The sequence below is a fragment of the Leucoraja erinacea genome, chromosome 16 (genome assembly GCF_028641065.1).
Source record: "Leucoraja erinacea ecotype New England chromosome 16, Leri_hhj_1, whole genome shotgun sequence".
NCBI lineage: Eukaryota > Metazoa > Chordata > Chondrichthyes > Rajiformes > Rajidae > Leucoraja > Leucoraja erinaceus.
This window is the reverse complement of record NC_073392.1, coordinates 15,333,201-15,351,888: the sequence shown is the minus strand read 5'-3', so window position 1 is coordinate 15,351,888 and position 18,688 is coordinate 15,333,201.

Genomic DNA, 18,688 nt, shown 5'->3' with positions numbered 1-18,688 from the left:
GCCTGCCTCGATGACAACTCCAGTCCAAGTTCCAAGTCTGCTTGGAACCTATGTATGTTCTGCAGTAAAAAATAATCACATGTTATTATCTGTTTTTTTAAACCTGTTCTGAAAATGCATGTTATTGTCATTTTGAACAAGAACAAAAGAGTAAATTACCAACATGTAACTGGTCCACAATCCCTTGTTTCAGTAAACCCAGACCCACCTACCTCCATGGCTACCGGTGGTCTTGTGGTAAGCCCAAAGGCCCCTGATGCGGATTCCTTTTCTCTCCTTGATTGGGAGTTGGACTGGTAGGGAGTGTGGATTCCATGTTTCTCCTGACCTCTGCTTGGGTCTGGTCTGAAAACCTCATCATACTGAGCCTGCCTTGTAGGACAATTCTGGCCATTATTTTGAGTCTGCCTTGAAAGACGACTCTGATCCTATTTCCGTGCCCAGCTTTCAAGCTACCACCAGATTCAGTGAACCGCTTACCCCCTATGGAGGTGTGGGGTGTGTTGTCGCCTACTGATGCTTCAGTATGTTCATACTTTAAATTCGAGATCAGTTACCTACTGATCACTCACACTCCCCTCCACTGAGAGTGAGATTCGTAGGCAGCCCTGAAAACAGGTGCTGCCGCAGGCCCCTGAGGATACCTGTGCCGACATGGCCCTTCCAGTGGACCTTAATGAGGTTCTAGCTTTGGGTCAGACTGAAACGGACCATGAATGCTCCTCTCCTCAGAGCAGGAGACATTTGTGCAGCCCTGAAAACAGGTGCTGCTGCCTGCGGGTTCTCCATAATACCCGGCCTGTCAATAGCTAGATTCCATCCAGGGAAGCACCCAGTGGAACCTGGATGATTGCAGAAGTACTTATTTTCTGTTGTTTGTATGGAAGCTTATTATTCCTTTTATGTAAAGCATTTTGGTGTTGACTTAAACAGTGCAATATAAGTAAAACTTACTTACTTACTTCCTTTCTTCTGCTTGTCCCTGGGAAGGTTTCCCCCCCTCTTCTTTTGTACTCTGATTCAGAGTGGTTTCTTCCATATGTACTTCCCCCTCCAATGGGGAAGACATTGGGCTGCCCCATGTGCGAGACTCCCGGCACCGGCACTGCTGTAAGCCGTGCTGATACTGCTCCCTCATTCGGAGCAGATCATTGTTGGAGCAACTTCTCGTTGAGGGAGGGTATCCCTCTTCCCCGGACTCATCCGAGTCAACGGGTTTGTTAGACTTGCGGGTGGTATTACGTCCCGCAGGACAACCATGGAGCTCCTCCTCCCGCACAAAGTCTCCTGCCGATTCTGCTGTCGGCGCTAATGTCAGGAACAAGACCGTCGCCCGCTACCTGGAATGCTGCGGTCTTCGGCAGCCGACATCCCCGCGGGCCGTCTCCTCGACATCTGGGCTCTGAAACTACAAAAAAGCTTCAAGCCCGAAAGAACGCAGGTAAGTAGTTCAACTTTCCTTACCTGCCCATCCCGACGGCTGGGAGGACACAGTGCCTGCCAGCCCGTCGTGCGCGTTGCATTCAGACGTAATGACGCGCACGCAGACGGACGGCCCTTCTTCACGTAGTCACTCACGTGACTCCGAAGTAAAGTTGAAAGGGAACTTGCAATCCAGCACAGTTGTAGCTTTTATTTTTCTAATGTGCAAAAGTCACACAGTTGAGGAAACCTTGTTCAATTGCTGTACTTTGTTAATACTATGATTACAGTCACATTGGAACATGACAGAGGGTGTGAATGAATGAATACTGATCAAATGGGCTCTTCTGCCCTGGATAGAGCCAAATGTATTGAAGCAGCACAGTGGCACATCAGTAGAGTTGGTGCCTTAGAGCGCCAGAGACACGGGTTCGATCGTGACTACGGGTGCTTGACTGTACGGAGTTTTTACGTTCTCTCCGTGACCTGCATGGTTTTCTCTGAGATCTTTTGTTTCCTCCAACAGCACTCCAAAGACGTAGGCTAATTAGCTTGGTATAATGTAATTTGGTATAAATGTAAATTGTCTCTAGTATGTGTAGGATAGTGTTAATGTGCGGGGAACACTGGTCGGTGTGGACTCGGTGGGCCGAAGGGCCTGTTCCCGTGCTTTATCTCTAAACTAAACTAAACAGCACTCTTCCAAATAAATGAAAGATATCCCATAATGCTCTATGGATGGAAGGAATGGGTGTCAGGAGGGGAGACAGTCATCATGGGATATTCACTGTCTGACCTGTTCATATTGCCACATGTCTACTATAGTTAAATCTGACACCAGTTACCCACCAAGATATTGTTGGTGGGGCATCAACAAGAGTCTCTCATTCTAGATAATCAATTCTGGCACTTGTTTAGTACATATCTTCTGGCTTACAACTCATGCTTGAAATTGTCCAGATATTTCAGCTTGCAGCATCGAGCTGTTATTCGCAGAAATGAACATTGTGCAATCATCAGCAAGCATCCTCATTAGGATTGAACCAGCATTCTTATGTCAGTTTTCCATGCACTGTCAGAGTACTCTCGTTATTCTATAACTAATGCTATTCGAAAGTCCTGTGGGCCTTTCATAGAGGGTTAAGACATTTCAAACAGTTTAGATTAGTTTAGAGATACAGCGTGGTAACATGCCTTTCAGCTTAATGAGAGCATGCCGTCCATCGATAACCCGCACACTAGTTCCATCTTGACCCACTTTCGCATCATATATACTAGGGACAATTGGCAGAAGAAAATGAACCTACAAGCTTACATGTCTTTGGAACGTGGGAGGAAACCCGGAGCACCCTGAGAAAAAATCTATGCGCTCACAGGGAGAACGCAGAAACTTTGTACGAACCTTATAAATTTATGTCAGACCTTATGTCATATAAACTTAGCACCCATGATCAGGAGTGAAACTAGGTCTCTGGCCCTTCCTAAATGCCACCATCATATCTGCCTGCACTATCACCCCTACCAGTGTATTCCAGCCACCCATCACTCTCTGTGTAATAAAACATACCCCACACATCATTTGTAATGATTGTGTTTCTCATTTCTTCCATGTTGATTTGCCCATTACAAATTCAGCAGATGTGACCATCCTTCCCTAACTCAATGCTGGTGACACTTCCCGAAGTCATATTTTACCAGTCCTTGAGAACAATTTCAAAGACTGATATTGAATGACATAAAACTGATTAGTCCCTGCTTTCCTGATGCATCTACTGAATCTTGCTGATATAATATTTCTGCCTGCAGACTAGGAGATGAGTTTGCAGACTCTCTGAAGTTTAATCACAGAGCTAAACTAATTTCCAATTGGCCTGGAACAACACTGTGACTTATTATTAATTCCAGTGACGTGCTCACAGTTTGCTTTTGATTGCATCAGGACCTGCGCACATCTATAATGAAGAGCGGATCTTCTTAACAATAGGGAACTAGCTGTTCTCTCATTTAGTGCGAAAGGTGGCCATAACTCACTTGGTTCACTGCGGCTGCAAGTTATGGCTGTGTTCCATTCATGAAAGACCTGCCATATTTCACTGTCATCGGCCCAACATTTGAAAGCAATTTTATTTGGAAAAAATACATCGTCAACCTGTTCTGTGTGAATGGTGGCATGACAAGAGGATCCCCAAATAGATAGAAAATAAATGGCCCCATTACTAACAGAGGCCGTGCTCTACACTGATAAGTCAGCAAAGAGCAAGACGGATGGACCTAATTGTTAATCTTACACTCGTGGTTTTGTCAAGCAACAAGTGCCATTATCTGACAATGGAGATCGAACCTCCCAAAATGTTAACACCATTGGTTTAGATCTCAGCAATAACCTTACGGATGCTCATTCAATCATAATCCTATGGTACAGACAGAGGGTTGGGGGGGATAGTTTTGTCCACCTTTCCTTTTCCTGCAGGAAGGAACTGCAGATGCTGGTTTACACCAAAGATAGACTCAAAATGCTGGAGTGACTCAGCGAGCTAGGCAGCATCTCTGGATAGAATGAATGGGTGACATTTTGGGTCAAAACCTTTCTTCAGACTGAGAGTCAGGGGAGAGGGAGCTACAGAGATAAGGAAGGGTAAGGTGGAAAACAATACATCAAGAGAGATGAAATTCAAGGTAAATGTCGAATAGATCATTGTTACCTCGGAGAAGGTGGCAACAAAGCAATCAGAGATAACATTTAATTGGGAACTGTCAGACTGGTCAAAGAACTTGGAAGATGAGTGATGGAGAGAAAGGGAAAACGAGCATTACTTGAAGTTAGAGAAGTCAATATTCATATCATTTTAAGAAACAGACAGATACATGGATAGGACTGGTTTGGAGGGATATGGACCAAGTACAGGCAGGGTGGACGCAGGGCCGGATTTAGATGAAGAGAGGCCCTAAGCTATTTCACTTGTGAGGCCCCTGACAGCCCCGACTTGTGAAGCGTTTTAAGGCAGCAACTCTACCACGGCACCACTGGAATCTCCACGTCACATCCATTATCTCATCCAGTCCAGATCTTATCCTTGTGAATGCTGGTAATAGCATCCGTTAGTTTTTCTTCCACTAACCTATACCTCTCTGCACCGGTCAAGTCATAGAGTCATGCAGCATGGAAATTCGCCCCTCAGCCCAACTCACCCATGCGAGCAACATGGCCATGCCTAATCCCTGGGATATGGAGCAGAGGGGATTATACACCTGTGATGGGGAAGTCCAGGGATTGGGGACTTGGGGGAGGGGAAGTGGGATTGAAAATTCCAGATTTGGGACCTGGAGCAATTGTGAGGATCGGGGGCAGAAAGATATTCCCTGTTGATAGTCAACCATGAGTCAGCAGAGTGTAATTCAACAGGGAAAAAAACTCAAAGTGCTGGAGTAACTCAACGGGTCAGGCAGCATCGCTGGAGAAGCTGCTTTCTTCCCATATGCCTCAATTCCATTAGTGCTAAGAACTATATTTAACTCTCTTGAACACATCCAGTGAATTGGCCTCCTCGGTGGGGCGGCGAGGTTCGACGGGTCCGATGAGGCAGCGAGGTGAGTAGGCCCCCCCTAGATCTCGAGGCCCTAAGCTTAAGCTTGTCTAGTTTATACGTAAATCCGGCCCTGGGTGGACAAGTTAGGCCGAAGGGCGGGTTTCCACACTCTATGACTCTATGACTATGACATTCATTCCAACATTCCTTTTCATCGGCTAAAATAGAGCAGGAAGCAAGAATTGCTGTCGACGTAGGCAGATCCCAATTCATTATTACTAGGCTGAGGAATTCCTGCGAGCTGGATGAGGGATTAATTATTCTTAACTAAGAATACAACACTTATTAATTGCCATGCCGTAACTTCTCTGCTTAGTAGATCACTAGGATCACAATTTATTTCTAAGTTTCCTTGAGGAAATGTGAAATATAAATTTGTACCAAGGTTTAGCTGACCCATTCCTTATGTCGCCATTAACTAAAGTCTGGATTTTGGCATTTAGGATAAGTGATTATTAGAATAGATGAGTGAAAACTATTTGTGCAAGGGAGATGATTTTTCTTCTCTTGGCTTTGGACTTTACTTTAGACTTCAGAGATACATTGTGGGAACAGGCTTTTTGGCCTACCGGGTCTGACCAATGATCCCCGTACACCAGCACTATCCTACACATTAGGGACATTTTACAATTTACTGAAGCCAATTGATTTACAAACCTCTCCGTTGTTGGAGTATGAGTGGAAATCGGAGTCCTCAGAGAAAACCCATGCAGTCACAGGGAGAAGGTACAAACCTTGTACAGGCAGTGCCTGTAGTCAGGATCGAACCTGGATCTATGGCACTGTGGCAGTAAATCTACCGTTGTGCCACTGTGTGCCCTAAAATACTTCCCAGGAAAGTTAGACATGTGTAATAGAATTAAGCAGGAAGTATTTAATGGACTTTTTAAAAAATAAAACAAATTAACAGTTTATTTTAGGGTGGCATTGTGGCAAAGCTAGTCGGGGTGCTGCCTCATACTTCCAGTGACTCGAGTTCAACCAGACCTCAGGTGCTGTTAGCGTGGAGTTTGCACATTCTTCCTGTGACCACATGAGTTTCCTCCAGGTGCTTTATTTTCCTTCTGCATTGCAAAGGCGTGCATATAGGTGGATTAAACAGCCATGGTAAATTGCTCCGAGTGTGCAGAGGAATGGTGGTTGATGAGGGTGTGGAGAGAGTAAAATGGGTAGGGTAGGAATAGTGTAAAGATGGGTGGTTGATGATCTTCATGGACTGTGGACCGAGGGCCTGTTTCTATGCAGCGTCTCACTCCAATTCTAATCTGTCACGTGTAGGGAGGAACTACAGAACTCTATATTTACACCAAATATAGAGACACAAAATGCTGGAGTAACTCAGCGGGTCAGGCAGCATCTCTGGAGAAAAGGAATTGGTGATGTTTATGGTTGAGACCTAGAAGAAGGGTTACTCCAGTAGTTTGTGTCTATCTTCTATCTGTAACTAAAGCAATAATGGAGGCACACGGAACAGCAGATGCTGGTTTTACCAAAATAAAACAAAGTGCTGGAGTAAGTCAGCGGGTCAGGTAGAATCTCTGGAGGGTGTGGATAGGTGGTGGGTCAGGAACCTTCTTCAGAATACACAAGCAGTAATGAAGGTCACACTCACACGAGATTGCTCAGACAAGCCTCTGCTTCCTGCAGCTGAATGTCAAGTCGCTGCTGATCTTCAGCACACACATTGAACCATTATCTCTGTATACACGAGGAAGATATGTTGTTTGACTGAGAAGGGTGGTCTCAAGAACCTCTGGTAACGATTCATCTTGCTATACTGCAGCTACAGCATCACAGTCAAGAGCCACTGCTGGTGAACCATAAATAGGCAGGCTATTTTCTTTCTGACATGTTTTCATATTGCTGTCAGATTTTTGTACTTGCAGGCGAGGAAAAGTTACAACACTGATCCATTCCCACCCACAAGTTGCTGCTTTTTTATTTCAATCTCTTTTATAACTGGATTGCTGGAGGTAGGCATATGCCGGCCGTTTTTTAAAGTACAATCCACTTTCTTATGTTGGCTAATTGAGCATATAATGTGATGTGGTAACGAACTGAACCAGATTCTAACGGTTTTGAATTTGCTGATGATACACAGGATCTGCATTTAATTACCCCTGCATCTTCCACACTCCAGATGATGGGTGCCAATCTTTGCTTTCTCGGTCAGAACTGCAACTAAAATGAAGATCGCTGACACCAGCAATTATGAATGCCGCATTTAACATCTTAACAAAATCAGAAACAGCCCTTAAAACCGCCGAGGCGTAGAGGAGAATTTCTGAATGGAATAATATTAGGACAGGAAGGACAGTGAACAATCTCCCGAGTAAATTTATGGCCACAAGTTAGGTTTGCATTATATTACAAAGAACAGTAAAGTGTAAGGCGGAAGTACTATGACAATGTTCTTGCCAGATGTGGAAGGAGACTGAAAAGATTGCTACAACAAAGTAGTGATGAAATGACCTGGAAGATGCAATGAGCAGAAATGATTATTAGTACATTTGTCAGAATTGGTGTAGTGTGGAATTGAAAATACTCTCGACAGATATTGGATGTAAAATTTGACTGCACATTGCCAACAGTTTGTATCTTACAGTATAGATTTGTTTTCAGTACAGTGGGCCATGTTTTGTATGCACAATTGTACTAGTGATCATCTTGTGGAGGGCATTAACCTGCGTGGTGCCAGAGAAAATGTGAAGTTGAGGCTTTGCGGCACTTACTGGAAATATGCCAATGGAAGATCTGCAATATTAACTTTTCTCTATAAACTGAACTAATATCACAGAATTGCCTTTGCCAATAATAATCTTCGTGTGGTGATACTGATGTTACTGCAACATAGTTGGTAGAAGGGTATTGTGTATCAGTGGGGACATGGAACATGACCTGGGAGGATGACCTTGAGCAGTTCATAGCCTAGGAGCCTGGGTTCATTCTGTGTCTCATATAGAGGAGGAGGCATGTGTTGTCACATATAGCCACAATGGCTTCAAGCACCTGTTGGAGCCACAGGCCATCTTTCCCCTTTAAATAGAGTAGGTTAATGTAAATTGAAGCTAGCCAGTGGGGTGGAAGATTGCAATCAACCCGGAGTGCACAATCAAATAGAACAAGTTGTCCTACACCTTTAGGCTGTGCACGCCATATGCAAGAAGTAGCTAGCCAGTCATTAAAAAAGGATCCCCATAAAGAAGTTAACCAAATCATCAGTGCAATTAGTGTTGGGTGGGCAACAAAATCATAATGATAAGCAGGCAGCTTTACTCCTAGGGGCAGCTTGCATCAGGACGAACAGACTTGAGTTAATCGCACATTATGATCACCTCACCAGCTCATAGAAACATAGAAAATAGGTGCCGGAGTAGGCCATTCGGCCCTTCGAGCCTGAACCGCCATTCAATATGATCATGGCTGATCATCCAACTCAGCATCCTGTTCCTGCCTTCTCTCCATACCCCCTGATCCCTTTAGCCACAAGGGCCACATCTAACTCCGTCTTAAATATAGCCAATGAACTGGCCTCAACTACCTTCTGCAGCAGAGAATTCCAGAGATTCACCACTCTCTGTATGAAAACAGTTTTCCTCATCTCGGTCCTAAAAGATTTCCCCCTTATCCTTAAACTATGATCCCTTGTTCTGGACTTCCCCAACATCGGGAACAATCTTCCTGCATCTAGCCTGTCCAACCCCTTAAGAATTTTGTAAGTTTCTATAAGATGCCCCCTCAATCTTCTAAATTCTAGTGAGTACAAACCGAGTCTATCCAGTCTTTCTTCATATGAAAGTCCTGACATCCCATGAATCAGTCTGGTGAACTTTCTCTGTACTCCCTCTATGGCAAGAATGTCTTACCTCAGATTAGGAGACCAGAACTGTACGCAATACTCCAGGTGTGGTCTCACCAAGACTCTGTACAACTGCAGTAGAACCTCCTTGATCCTATACTCAAATCCTTTTGCTATGAATGCTAACATACCATTCACCTTCTTCACTGCCTGCTGCACCTGCATGCCTACTTTTAATGACTGGTGTACCATGACACCCAGGTCTCGTTGCATCTCCCCCTTTCCTAATCGGCCACCATTCAGATAATAATCTACTTTCCTGTTTTTGCCACCAAAGTGGATAACCTCACATTTATCCACATTATACTGCACTTGCCATGCATTTGCCCACTCACCCAGCCTATCCAAGTCACCTTGCAGCCTCCTAGCATCCTCCTCACAGCTAACACTGCCCCCCAGCTTCGTGTCATCCGCAAACTTGGAGATGTTGCATTCAATTCCCTCGTCCAAATCATAAATATATATCGTAAATAGCTGGGGTCCTCACTGCCTGCCATTGTGAAAAGGACCCGTTCACTCCTACTCTTTGCTTCCTGTCTGCCAACCAGTTCTCTATCCACATCAATACTGAACCCCCAATACCGTGTGCTTTAAGTTTGTATACTAATCTCTTATGTGGGACCTTGTCGAATGCCTTCTGAAAGTCCAGATATAACGCATCCACTGGTTCTCCCTTATCCACTCTACTAGTTACATCTCATCAAGTTCAGCCCCCCTTAAGCTAGCTGTTCAATTCATGCTCAAGGACCTGATGCATAGTGTTCTTTCTACTTTAGAAACTGAAAGGGATGGAGATTTTCTGTGTCGTCATCTCTCTGGCACAGGCACAGAAATAAATCAGTAGGATTCATGGTAATGACTGGGAGAGTAAAATATAAAGAGGGGCAGCGTTTAACACAACAAAGCCCTGTTCCAGGTATTGTGAACAGACCTGGTCATCAGGAGGATGGATCACCATGGAAGTAGTGAAAGTAGATTGAGCAGAATGTTTTCAGTATTCCAAGGTTATCAGAACAGATTACATAATCAAAGCTTCTGCAGTTGGAACTCTTCTGCACGATCAATAACTCTGCTAATCAATTATTAATTTTTTTAAATCTGATGTTGGTAGAATTTTGTTTTAGAGATATGATGCAGTGATCATAGTTGCTATCCTAATGCTGCAAAAAATAATTGTTCTCAGATCCAGTAATGGGGTGAATTAAGTGTACTCGCTAGAATTTAGAAGATTGAGGGGGGATCTTATAGAAACTTACAAACTTCTTAAGGGGTTGGACAGGCTAGATGCAGGAAGATTGTTCCCGATGTTGGTGAAGTCCAGAACAAGGGGTCACAGTTTAAGGATAAGGGGGAAATCTTTTAGGACCGAGATGAGGAAAACATTTTTCACACAGAGAGTGGTAAATCTCTAGAATTCTCTGCCACAGAAGGTAGTTGAGGCCAGTTCATTGGCTATATTTAAGAGGGAGTTAGATGTGGCCCTTGTGGCTAAAGGGATCAGAGGGTATGGAGAGAAGGCAGGTACAGGATACTGAGTTGGATGATCAGCCATGATCATATTGAATGGCGGTGCAGGCTCGAAGGGCCGAATGGCCTACTCCTGCACCTAATTTCTATGTTTCTATGTTTCTATGTATGGAGAGAAGGCAGGTACAGGATACTGAGTTGGATGATCAGCCATGATCATATTGAATGGCAGTGCAGGCTCGAAGGGCCAAATGGCCTACTCCTGCACCTATTTTCTATGTTTCTATGTAAGTGAGAGATCCTTACTTTAAAATCAGAGCAAGGAGATGCAAAAGAGAATTTTGGAAACTTCTTCAAAACAAACTTTAGAACTCACTTGCATATCATGACATGTGGGAGTACAGGATGAGTAGTATTTACAGAACTTCTTTAGGACATTGAGAGACTCATTGTGACTTCTGTTGTACATGCATTCATGAATTCGTTTTTGTATTAATAATTCAGGTCATTCCTTAGGGGCAAAATATTCATAGGAAACAAAATAGCAGTGTCAACCAATACTCAAAAAACATGCGACAAGCTTAGAATTGTAAGGATGAGATTAATGCTATCCTGCTTGTCTGCCTATCCACTTCTGTTTTTTTTATCCAGTAAATTTTCGAAATGCTGGATGCTGGGAGCATCTGGACTGGGGATGCAATGGGTGGACGGGTGGATTATCTTAGATATTCTGACTAGTCCAAAGCAATTGTGCAGAAAAGGGAACCGAGGGAACATTGGAAGGAACAATCAGTGAAGGAATGCCAGTTAAAGAGAAATATTCCCTTTTTCCCTAAATCTTCATGTGTCTATCTAAACGCTTGTTAAATGTGTCTATCATATGTGCTTCCTTCATCACTTCTGACTGAGCATTACAGGCACCTCTCTGTGTCATAAAAATCTTGTCTCGCACATCCCCTTTGAACTTGCCCCTTCTCACCTTAGACCTATGCCATATGGTTTTTGACATTTACATCCTGGGAAAAAGGTGCTGACTATCCTTTCTATGCTCTCATAATTTTATATGCTTCTGTCCTAGGTTGCCCCTCAGAGTCCAACACTATAGCAAAAATACTTCAACTTTGTCCAACCTCTCCGTATAGCTAATAACCTGTATTGTAGCTAATACAGAATAGTGAAAGGCTTGGATAGCTTGGATGTGAAGATGATGTTTCCATTAGTGGGAGAGTCTAGGACTAGAGGTCAGATTAAAGGACGTTATTTTAGGAAGGAGATGTGGGGAAATGTCTTTAGTCAGAGGATGGTGAATCTGTGGAATTCTCTGCCACAGAGGCTGTTGAGGCCAAGTCATTGGATAGGAGGGAGAGATAGATCAGCCTGATTGAAAGGCGGAGTTGACTTGATTGGCCGGATAGCCTCTTTCTACCTCTATCACTTATGATCTTATAACCTACAATTCAGGCAACATCCATGTGAGCCTATTTTACATTCTCACCAATGCCTTCACATATTTCCTATTATGTAGCGATGATGCTGTTCATAATACTCCACTCGCAGTCCAACCAAGATTTTATATAGCTGCTTCATAACTTTCTAGCTTTACTATTCGGTACCTCAGCCGATGAAGGCTAGTACTCATATGTATTCTTTATCGTCCTATCTATTTCAGGGAGCTATGGGCTTGAACCCCAAGATCCCTCAGTACATCCATGCTTCTAAGTGTCCAACTATTTGCTATATATATATATGTTTATATATATATATATATAGAGAGAGAGAGAGAGACCTACACAACACACAGTTATGACACTAATCCTGGTGGAACGACACTGTTTACAGACCTCCTGTCAGAGTAACCCACTTCACCACCACGCTCTCTGTGTTCTGTAACCAAGCCGATTTTATATCCAATTTACCAACTCACCATGGACCCCATTGTAACAATCTTCTTGACCACCCTACCATGAGGGACTGTGCCAAAGGACAGTCATGAAGTTTAAATTTTAAATCCTTAAATCAAACCAGAATTAAATTGCTTGTACCAGCTGTAGTGACAATGAAACTAATGGATTGTGATAAAAAATGTATTTGGTTTATTAAATCTTCTTCAGGGAAGAAATCATATTGGGTCTGGCCTAGACATGACTCCAGGCAAGCGGCAATGTACTTGACTCTCACCTGCCCTCCTCATTAATCCAGCAAGTGATTCGGCTAGGGATTTGCAATGAATGCAGGTCTTTTCTGCAATGCCCATATTCAATGAACACGTAAAACTGCTGAGCTTTCAGTTTCATTCCCCAAACCCACTTTGGCAAACCTTCATTGACACATGTATCTTTAATACCCAACAAACTACTGCATAATTTGCAGATTCCAAATTCTTTGAACAAACTTGAGCTATCTGCAATAGAAAATGTGATGTTGGCATATTCCCAGTATAAGTTATTGTGATGCAGAAAGCCTTAGAACCAGTTTATCCTGATGAAGAGAATGTGTTTAAACCATTTTCTAATTTCAAATCAAGGCTATTTTTATTCTCTTTTTCCTGGGCCATTGAGTCACAATGGGGACAAAATGTTCTGACAGATGTAAGAGCTTCTCTGCAGTATATTATCTATTTCCTTGCTTACAAACTGAAATGTAGGCAATGTCAAAATGTCAAGTACTTGTTCCTAGACCAGCTAAATAAACTTCACGTCCCTCGATTATCATTGCAACATGGTAGAAAGCAATATTCATCACCACAGTAAGGAGCAGTATACCTTTTATTGCTGACAAAGGAGCACACCCATACACAATTCCTTTATTTTTTCTCATCTACACTGAATTGAATGTAGGAAATGTATGGCATTCACCGCATGAAAAAATATCATATAACTGAGGAAGAAAATGTTGTGCTCTGATAGCAATATCCAAGCACCCTGATTCACTGAGTGTGGGTTGCTGGCTAGACAGCGGGCAGTGTACTTTGGTGCAATAAAATGAGATGAGCAATAACCCACACAAAGTTTACTGTATGTGAAAATGAGGACAATTGTTAAACTGCTCAATCCCGCCATATCTAATTACATTTGACAAGGTGACGTGTGCTTGACTGTATCGAAGCATTCTTTGTGCATCACATTTCTCATTTAAATTGCCTTTATTGAACAATAAAAGTGTCTTTGTTTTTGTACCAAAGTCATAGAGTCGTACAGCATTGAAACGTGGCCCTTAGGCTCAACTTGTCAACTTATAATCATAAGAACCACAGAATCACAGAAGGAATTAGAGTAAATCATTTCCTGCAAATCATATTTCCTTCCCAATGTTCAATATGATATGGACAAGTTAATGGACGATTGGTTTACTCTTGCAAGTCCCACCTAGGAATTGATCTCCAATGACTATTTGAGTTAATGTTTCCCTCAGTTGTTTTTATATGTTTTCAAAGAATTTTACTTCTTGGTTATTACTGGTGACTAAAATACTTATTTTGGATTCTGGTCTGAATTTTTCTTGTAAAAGTTAACCAGTGGTGGATAGAAATCCAATGAATAGTTGGTGTCTGCAATAACAACTTGAACAGATATACCCCCTTTAATAGAATGAATCATCCCATGGAACATTATTGGAATGCAATCAGATGAAAATTGCCTTGGAGACAAAGAATACAATATCAGAAAAGTAGAAAAAATGTATCTTGCTCCCTATACTATAATGATATCAAGGAATAAAGGCATACTATCAAATACAAATGATTTCTGGGAATTTGAAACAAAGACAGAAAATAAAAGGCATACACATCATGCAAGGCAACATATATGAAGAAATATACAAAGTGCTGGAGCAACTCAGTGGGTCAGGCAGCATCTCTGGAGAACATGAATGGGTTGTTTTGAGTCGGGATCCTTTTTCAGTCTGATTGTGGGGGGTGGAGGAGAGAAGAAAACTGGAAGAGAGGAGGGGTAGGACAAAACCTGGCCGGTAATAGGTTGGTACGAGTGATGGGGTTTGTTAATGGGCAGATGGAGGACAAAGGCCAGAGATGAAAAGACAGAAGGTGTGGGCGATTGCAAATTGTGAAGCGAGAAATACATTGATTATGCATTTTAGGTCAATGATCTGTTGGCAAGAATAGATATAAAAAGTGGCAACACAAGTAATCAGGATGGTAAAGAAGGAATACAACATGTTTGCATTAGTAGTGGGGGCACTGAGTATAAAAGTCCGGAAGTCATGTCACCACTGTATAAAATGTTATTTAGGCCACACTTAGAGTATTTACATGCTGTTCTGGTTAGAAAAGAAGTGGAGGCTTTTGAGGGGGTGCACAAGAGCTTCACTAGGTATTGCCTGTATTGGTGTGTACAAACTATCTGGAGAGGTTGGATAAACTGATTATTTTCTCTGGAGTGTTGGATTTCGAGGGACAACCTGATAGAAGTATCTAAAAATTATGAGAGGCACAGATATGGCCAGGATGTTTTCCCCAAGGTGGAAATTCCAAATACTACAGGGAATTGGTGAAAGATGAGAGGAAAAAGTTTAAAGGAGGTATGCGAGGCAAGTTTTTTGTTTCACACAGAGTGGTAAGTGCTTGGAATACACTGCCAGGGTAGGTTATAAAAGCAATTACAACAATGACATTTAAGATATATTTGGACAGACACGCGGATAAACAAGCAATAGAGTGACACAGACCACGTGCAGGCAGATAGGATTAGGTTAGATTGACATCATGGTCCTGCAGACACAGTGAGGCAAAGGGCTGCTCCTATACTGCACTCATCCATGCTTTATATTCGAATAAACCAAGATTTCAGTTGAAGGTTAAAAAAAAATGAGATGGAGAACAAAATATTTGTTTGTGAAAGTATGGCAGGTAAGAGTTTAATCAAGAAAATGGGTAATTGTGCAATTATGAATATGGAGTGCAGGAGAGAAATACTGTTGGGATGTGTGATCTAATGCAATGACACATTGTGCCTTTGTAGGAATGAAGAAATAGTGAAAAAGAAGCTCCCAATTCTAGAAAGGAGTATGTTTATCAATTGATATGAAATTCGATCTTGCATTTGTATGAAAAGTGATTTTGTTTTACCTGTTGTACACTCTTGCAATTCGACAATCAAATGATGGTTACCACATTAAGCAGATACGATATCTGTGATGCTCCTGGGCAGAGAGTACATGACAGATATTGAATGGGATTAGACTTCTTGTCTGTATTGATTTCCACCTTGGTATCAGGCTACCTTAATTTTCTCCTTCTGAACTACTCCACTTTTGGCTGCTTTATTCTTAATTAGAACAATGTTATGCTTTGTCTCCTGTTTGTGTTCTGACAGAAACATCTGCCAAACTCTGCCATATCTTGAGTTGCATTGATTTTTTTTATTTCTCAGGAAAATTATTTGTACATCGCTACTTTGTTGCAAATAACTTATTGCTGTCTCATTGTTAACGGGCTTAAGGGCCTGTCCCACTTGGCCGTCATTTGCGCCTCATTTACGCGTCATATGTAAAATAGGTTGACGCATCGTGACGCGCGACGTCGCGCGCAAATCACGCGTCAGCACAGCCGTCTGGTGCGAGTGAGGTAATTAGAATACCCTGCGGTGCGCGACAGGACGTTGACGCAAGGGCGTAAGGACGTTGACGCACGGTGACGTAACCATGCGTCACCACGCGATACACGTGAGACATTGGGACACCAGCGTACAACGCCAATGCGTCAGCGTGCGTACGCGATATGTCACGCAGGTGGCGCGTGAGGATTTTGTTCCTGTACATAATCCTGGAGCGTCGCTCGATACCACGGGCCACTGCATACTATTTCACGCCTCACCATGCGCACCCCATGGGTCACGACGAGTCGACCTAATTTACATATAACGCGTAAATGAGGCGCAAATGAAGGCCAAGTGGGACAGGCCCTTTAGTCCATTCTTCTATCATACTTCCCTTCTGTATGATGTGATTTGAAAGATCCCAGGAATGAGTAGGTTAACATATGATGAGCGTTTGACGGCATTGGGCCTATATTTGTTGGAGTTCAGAAGAATAAGGAGGGACCTCATTGAAATGTACAGAATAGTGAAAGGCTTGGATAGAGTGGATGTGGAGAGGATTTTTCCACGAGTGGGAGCGTTTAGGACAAGAAGTCATAGTCTCAGAATTAAAGGACGTTCGTTTAAGAAGAAGCTGAGGAGGAATTTATTTAGTCAGAGGGTGGCGAATCTGTGGAATTATTTGCCATAGAAGGCTGTGGAGGCAAAGTCAGTGGATATATTTAAGGCAGAGATAGATAGATTCTTGATTAGTACAGGTGTCGGAGTTTATAGGGAGGCAGGAGAATGGGATTAGGAGGGAGAGATAAATCAGAATGAATAGCAGAGTAGGTTTGATGGGCTGAATGGGCTAATTATACTCCTATCACATGATCTTATGAACTCAAATCCTTGGAGTCTGTCTCACTTACTTAAAAGTAAAAGCCAATAAGTAATCGTACAAAGTACAAAATGACATTAATTCTTCATGTATTGCTAGTGTTCCATTTGATGGTGAGGTATTTTATAGATGTGATGCATATAGAATGGTCTTACAGTAACTATACTTTCAAAGTTTCCTGTTCTTTAATGTACGTATGGCAAGACATTTGTTGTGTTTTATATAATACTTCCTTCACACAGCAACACTAAAATGGCACACAGTGTGATATTCTTTCAGCACACATTATCAAATAATGTAATCATGGTTGTTATTGTCACATATTGCTCCAAAGATAAAGAAACAATCTGATTGGATTGCCGTGATAGAGAATGATATCTTGCACTCTTAAACCCTCTCACATAATCATATCAAATGGGAAATAAAACATTGAAGATATTTCTGGAAACTATTAGGGTAACATTCAGAGTCATGATAACCCATTATCCTTGTGCTTAATCCTGCATAGAAAAAGCATCACATCTATAAAATACCTCACCATCAAATGGAACACTAGCAGAAGCATGAGGTTGAAAATGGATCAACATTTTTTTTCAGTTTGACAATGTTTTCTCCTGCATCATTTTACATGAGCAAAAACAATTCTGATTACCTACATGATTAAAATAACAAGTGGACAATTAATGGCCCAATTTTGAATGGTTGCTTTTTTTTTCCAAATATAAATTTTATTCAGAATAAAAAGCATATACAAAGCAAAAACTGCAAAAAAAAAGCTCTTCATACATTCTCAGTGTCTATACATTCAATAATGTCATACTCTGTAGTGTTGGATGACTTTGTGATGAAACAATATTTAACAGATTGTTGTAGTTTAGATTTGTTTAGAGGTATAGCGTGGAAACAGTCCCTTCGGCCCACCGAGTCTGCACCGACCAGTGATCCCCACACAAACTCCATACAGACAGCATTGTCGGGATCAAACCCAGGTTTCTGGCGCTGCAAACTCTGTAAGGCAACAACTCTACCACTGCGCCACCCTGCTGCTTGATGGTGTTTTATACATTCAAGCATTACTGGAACTGTTACTGTTGGGAGGGGTCTATGCTTGTTTTATGTAATGGGGTTGAGCACATAAAATGAGTACATACTATATACGATGTTTCCGCCCCCTCCCCTCGTTCACATGCCCTTTAACCAAGTCGAGGTGTTGTGGTGCAATAAGCAATGCATAGCATCAATCGGAGATTGCATATCCTCTCATCATTCTTTTTTATTCTGGATCAAGTTCAGGACCTGACAGTCCAATATTAGTTGATTTTATAGAATTACGCAGCATCGTAGGAAAATCAGCTTCTTTCCATCTGTTTTAAGCTTCAAAATCGTCTTGCGACGAGCTAAGAATTGCCTGATTACCACTGCACTATTGAGGACATTAGACTTTTAATGGGACTGAAGAGTTACAATGAGAATTACATTCTGCACTCTGTATCTTTCCCGTTACTCTATCTGTTGTATTTTAGTTTGACTTAATTGTATTTATGTCTGGTATATCTGATCTGTTTGGATAGCAAGCAAAACAAAGCTTTTCACTGAACCTCAGTACATATGTCAATAATGAACCTAAACCTATTGTTTAATTATCCTTGAGGGGAAATAGATTTAGTTGGGCAGTTCTTTCAAAGAATCACGTCGAATTTATTGTCAAATGTACAGGAGCAGCAGCATTACAGGCACATTGACTCAGGCAAAACACAAAGCATAAATTGTACATCAATTGCACAAGGCAGCGAAAATAAAGATGGTGAAAGACGTTTAGTTTAGTTGAGTTTAGAGAAACAGGCCCTTTGGCCCACCGAGTCCGCACTGACCAGCAATCCCCGCACATTAACACTACACTCACCAGGGACAATTTTTGTTT